This window comes from Lactuca sativa, chromosome 9 (assembly GCF_002870075.4).
Source record: "Lactuca sativa cultivar Salinas chromosome 9, Lsat_Salinas_v11, whole genome shotgun sequence".
NCBI lineage: Eukaryota > Viridiplantae > Streptophyta > Magnoliopsida > Asterales > Asteraceae > Lactuca > Lactuca sativa.
The window spans coordinates 224,344,589-224,351,005 of NC_056631.2; positions in this window are offsets into that span (position 1 = coordinate 224,344,589).

Sequence of the window (6,417 nt, forward strand, 5' to 3'; positions counted from 1 at the left end):
GAGTTTTCTAAAAGGATGGAATGTCTGTCAATAGATTGGGTTAACCTGATAGTTAATTTATTTTGTCTTTCAATAACTTCGAAGAATTTTTCAAAATCATTTTTATCAAGATTTTATTTTAACCATAAAGGCTAAATCGTTTTTAAATTGGTTAAAAGGTATTTTATTTTTTGAAATATCTATAGAAATATCTTTTGAAATACCAAGATATTGGCTTATTTTCGAAGTTTTTAAGAGACATCTTGCAATGATCTGGTTGAGATTATTGCAATGATTTACAATTGTTTGAATACCAGCTTTTCCAGAAGTAGAGAAAACGTATTCTTTCTTTTCAGTATTATCGTCAAGAGTTTTAATTTTGACTGTTTTACCTTTTTTTTTTATAGAAATGAGGAAAATCAATTTTATTACTCATTTATAATGTCAGTGATTTGTTTGATATTCTGGCGTAGACTATCAATTTTTAAAGACATGTGTCTTATTAAGTTATTATCTTTTCTCTGCGAGCTTTCTCCTATGTGGAGTGAATCCATAGAAATTCTTGGTATAAGAGTTTCTCCTAGAGCTTTTTTATTTCTAGCTATATTTAAAATCCAAGAGTTTTCTTGAGGATTTATGTCGCAGAATTGTTTATCTTTGACATGGCCTATTTTTGAAAAGACATCATCAAGTTCGATGTATTCGTCTTTCTTATAGTCTATGCGATGGTGACTGTTGGTCAGGGCATATCCTATGAGATATGTTATGGTGAATGGTTTATCACCTGGACTCATAAGGTCACTTCTTTCAAAGTGATGTATAAAAGATAAGGTTTTATCTATATTTGCAGATTTTAAATCCAGAGCAAACTTTGGATAGACTGAAAACATAAACTTTTGGTAAGCAAGGTTTCCCTTTGCAGCACCTAAGATGCAGTCCTGTCTGTCAGTAATTCTATTGTCAAATAAGGCCATTTTTATGGGGGAATTTATTCCTACTTGGAATTGGGATTTTATCAAAATTTTTACAGCTCCGATATGGACCATTCTAATTTTTGATCTAATCTCAACTGGAATACTTTTTAAGTTATTGTTTATTTGTTCCTAAGTTAAAAGGGGTAGAAAGACAGCTCCAATTGTATCTTTTATGTCTACGGACATTTATTTAGTACTAACAAAGTAAAAGATTTCATTTATCCTTTTAAGAGGATTTAGAATACTAAGTTTAGAAGGAACATTTTTGAAAACGTTTTCTTTCTTTATTTTTAAATCTATTTTCTTAACTCGTGAGAGAAGGTCTTGTTTTATTAAAAGATTTGCATGAAAGTCGTCTTCATCTTCAGCATAAGTTAAGATTTGTTTTTCTTCTGAATTATTTTCTTTAGAGTTGTTGAAAATTTCTTTATTCATTTTAAGAATTATTAACAAGTTAAAATCCTTTTTCTGAGTTCTGAAACTAAGTTTTTATTTCTATCAAGCTGTTCATGATGTACTTTTTGCTTATGCAGGAGATACTTACGTATACTAACCATGTTTGGTATATATTCGTGAGTATGTTTATTTTGTGCTTGTAGAATTCTGAAATTTATATGCACTAAGTCTTTTTTATTACTGAAAAGTATTTCTTTATGTTGAGAAATTTCAATCTCTTTATTATGAGTTCTTTCAAAAATTACACTGTAAAGTGTTTTATTATAATGTAATGCCATATTACACTATAAAGTGTTTTATTATAATGTAATGGCATATTATCAAGGTTCTGATACCAGTTTGGGTGTGTGGATGTGTACGGAATTTTTTTTATTTAACAAAGAAGGGAATAAATATAAAAATTGTGAAAAGAAGACTCTTGTATCAATAAATGTGTGATTGTAATGTAGTGAGTGTTATACTTACATAGATAGAAACTATTCAAGCCAGCCTGTGTCGTTCTTTGGTCTGTGTGGTTGCTTTCCCTGTTGGCATCGTGCCTATGGAACTGTTAATCATCGTCGACCTGGCACTCTGTCACTTAAGAGTTTCATTACTCTAATTTGTATGAACACTCAAAAATAACAAAACAAAGATTTATTGATAAAAGAGTTCCCAAAAAGGGAAAACTCTTACAATATTTTACATTTTCTCCCTTCTAAGGGAGGAATTACTCACTAGACATTGAACTGAAAATATTTACTAGATATAGAGTGTTTTTTCTTGCACTCATTATTGCGATGTCTCTAAAACAAAAACTAACTCTCAATTTATAGATACATTGAGAGGGTCTGATCTTTGCCTATTATGTCAGGCATGACGTTTTTATCCACTAAAGATTACATTATTGTGGACAGCTGGAAAGCTTCTAATAATGAAGAAAGGCATTATTATTTTGAGTGGCGGGGGCCATTTGACACGTGAAGCATCTTTCTTCAAGATGATGACGATTTTTCATCTTCAGAGGGGGGTCCCTCCTTTGTCTCCGAATCTTTGCTTTCGCAAAAGTGACAAAGATGTTCTTTGAAAAGTTGTTATGCATGTCGGCAGAAGTGTTGGCGTGTAGCATTGGATACTTCCATGCTATTGTTCATGAATTTTTCGCCAAACTTGGAGGCTTGACGAAGATCTTCTTGGCTGGTGTTGTTGTAACTCCAACTTGTAATTATACAATGCGAGTCGGTATAATTAATCTTCTTTTTTGAACTAGAGATAATCTCAATGATTTTATCTGATATTCTTCTTAAACCATTGGTGTGATCGGGATGAAAAATTTCTATGAAAGTTAGATCTTTATCTTTTAGATAGAGAGTGTTTTTTCTTGCACTCGTTATTGCGATGTCTCTAAAACAAAACATAACTCTCAATTTATAGATACATTGAAAGGGTCTGATCTTTGCCTATTATGTCAGGCGTGACGTTTTTATCCACTAAAGATTACATTATTGTGGACAGCTGGAAAGCTTCTAATAATGAAGAAAGACATTATTATTTTGAGTGGCGGGGGCCATTTGACACGTGAAGCATCTTTCTTTAAGATGATGACGATTTGTCATCTTCAGAGGGGGGGGTCCCTCCTTTGTCTCCGAATCTTTTCTTTCGCAAAAGTGACAAAGATGTTCTTCGAAACGTTGTTCTGCATGTCGGCAGAAGTGTTGGCGTGTAGCATTGGATACTTCCATGCTATTGTTCATGAATTTTTTGCCAAACTTGGAGGCTTGACGAAGATCTTCTTGGCTGGTGTTGTTGTAACTCCAGCTTGTAATTATACAATGGAAGTCGATATAATTAATCTTCTTTTTTGAACCATAGATAATCTCAATGATTTTATCTGATATTCTTCATAAACCATTGATGCGATTGGGATGAAGAATTTCTGCGAAATGTAGATCTTTATCTTCCATTGGTTAAGATTGTTCAATTTCTCTATTGGCTTTAGAAAGACCAATTTCCAAAAAGTGGTATGGAGAAAGAGTTGATTCTTGAATCCATTCTGGGAGTGAAGAGATGCATCTGATGTAGATCGGATTATCTTTTGCTTTAATTACTTTCTTTCGAAAGTTCTTAATGGATTCTACCATGCTGTTTGGGAAGAATTTGAGTTCTTGAAGGTTGCAACTTGGGTAGATATTGTCGATTAGTCCATCTTGTAAGGCTTGGTAGACTAATTTTGCATCTGCTCCTTCGAGGAAGTTGAACAGACTTTTTGTTTTCTTGTCCGTAGTGAAAAACTTTTCATGAACAAGGTCTTCTGGGCATGCAGCTCTTGCTTTCTTCCAGATTGTTCTGAAATCTTCAAAAGAGATTTCAGGATAGTTAACCATTTGTTGAACGTCATTTGGAACGTCAAACCTTTGGTCTCTGTGGGCTTCTTTGACTTTTTGAATTTTTGGTCGAAGAAGTGGTTGGTTAGTCTTGCTTGTATCGTCTTGATAAGTGGCAAGGCTTAATCTTGCAGATGCTTCATTTCTGAATTTTTTGCAAGTAACTTTATCAACTTTACAAAAGGTTTCTGTAATTCCCCAGTTGGTATGAACACTGGCATGGGGTCCTTTGTAGATTACATAAAATCTTTCAGCTTCTTTGTTAAGAGCTTTTTTGTAATCTGGTGTAAACTCCTGCACAGATTTGTTAGTGGGTGACAAAGTTGTCATTTTACTGATTCCTTCAGTACAAGGATTGGGATCAACCAATAAGCTAGTTTTTCCATTAGGAAGAGGAGTAGTTGTCTCCTTTATTATGCTTTTTAGCAAAGCATAAGCTTTCAAGGGATTTGTTGATTCTTTACCAGGTGCCGTTTGCACTAGAATAGCCTTTGTTTTTGAGCTTTCGCTTTCCGGTACATTGGTGACCGTTGTTACTTGTTCATACAAGTTGATTTTCTGCTCAATTTCAAATAGCTCTATGAGGAGCATTTGCTTCTTTATCCTCAAAATGTTGAGGTCTTCCATTTTTGTAAACTCAATTTTTGTTTACTTTTCTCTCTAATCTCCCCCTCTCTTTTTTGTAGGTGAAGTTTTTGTGAGGAAATATGTCATGATGATCATATCCTTTTATAGGGCTCGAGAGGAGCGATTGAGATCATGGATGATGTAAGGTATACCTGAAGTCACGGGTGAGGCAGTCTGCCAGTACGTTTTTGTTTCCTGCGAGATGTTCAACAGTGAAAGTATATCGTGAAAACCACTCTTGCCAACGTATTAGCCGGCCTAATTTGTTATCTCCTGCAATCTTAGTTCGGAGGAAATAAGTAAAATTTTTATTATCTGTACGAACCAGGAATTTTACTGGTGTTAAATATACAGAGAATGTAATAACTCTTTTTACAGCGAGTAATTCTTTTTCATTGCTATGGTAGTTTTTCTCAGCTGCTTTGAAACTGCCAGAGGTGTACCTGCAAATTTGTTCTTCGTTTTTGGGGTTTTTAGCTTTTAAAACACCTCCCCAAAATTCATCAGAAGCATCAGTTTCAATAATTAAACTGTCTTCAATGTTTCGAAGATAAAGTTTTGGAAAATTGATTAAAACTTTCTTTATATTTTTGATGTAGTCTGTATCAGCACTTGACCAATTCCAAATGACATCTTTTTTTAATTTTGCCTGTAAAGGTTTTCTCATGGCTACAAGTTTTTCAATATATGTTTCAACATAATTTAAAACACCAAGAAATCTTTGTAGTTGCTTTTTGTCTTCTAAAACATTTGGAAAGTCATGTAAATGTTCAAGAATATGCTTTTGAGGACAATGAGTACCCTCATTTATTTCTAAACCCAAAAAATTGATTTTTGTTTTGAACAGATGAGCTTTCTTTTTTGAAAGTATTATTCCATATTTTAAAATAGTTCTGAGAACCTATGCGAAAAGAACATAGTGTTCTTGTTCATTTTTGCTGAAGATCATGATGTCATCAACGTATACAGTGCAAAAACCTTCAAGGCCTCGAAGAGCGTTCTGCATGTGTCTTTGAAAAATACTAGGAGCTTGTTTAAGCCCAAAGGGTAGTACTTTCCATTGAAAGAGTCCATCAGGACATGTGAAGGCAGTGAGAAGCTGCGATTCTTCATCAAGTAGAACTTGCCAGAAACCTGACTTGTAGTCGAAACTTGAATAAATGTTTTTTCCTCGTAGAAGAGTCAAGAGTTCGTGCATATTGGGAAGATTATGTGAGTCTCCAATAGTTGCATCATTGATTGCTTTGTAGTTGACAACCATACGCTTCTTTCCTCTTCTTTTCTCTGCTTCTTTATTGACAAGAAAGGCAGGAGACACATGAGGGAATTTTGATTCTATAATTAGTCTCATATCAAGTAATTCCTTGATTTGTTTGGAAAATTCTTCCCTATCTTGTAGAGAGTAAACCATAGGTTTTTCTCTAATAACCGTTTTGGGATCAATAAGCTTAATTGAAGCTTGCATCCATCCTTTGGTTTTATTTGGATCAATAGGATTTTCAGAACAAACTTTTTCAAGAAGATCCTCGATCTGTTTGAACCTGGTAGTTTGAATAGAAATAATCCTTTCTTTATTAATCCCGTCATGGGTTATATTAGTACCTGGAATTTGTTTTTCTTTAGAACCTTTTTCTTGAGTTTCAAGAAAACCTGGTTTTCCTTTGCTATAGGCCTCTGTAACCTTTTTTATAATTACCATATCATTATTAAGATGAAAGGCAATTCTATCTATCCATTGTATGAATGGTCCATAGACTTGACATAAGTTTTTACCAATTATGATATCAATTCCTGAATTTGTTGGTAAATAGTGGAACGTTGAAATGTTCTCCTGAAATTTCGAGATTAATATTTCTACAAACTTTATAATTTTTTATGGTTTCACCATTTGCAATAGTGGCACTAATTTCTTTGGGAGCGTTTTCCCAGAGTTCATCCGGAATGATGAATTTGCTTGCAAGACATAAAGATGCACCTGTGTCTACAAAACAATGTACTCTAAATTTTTTATATCCTTT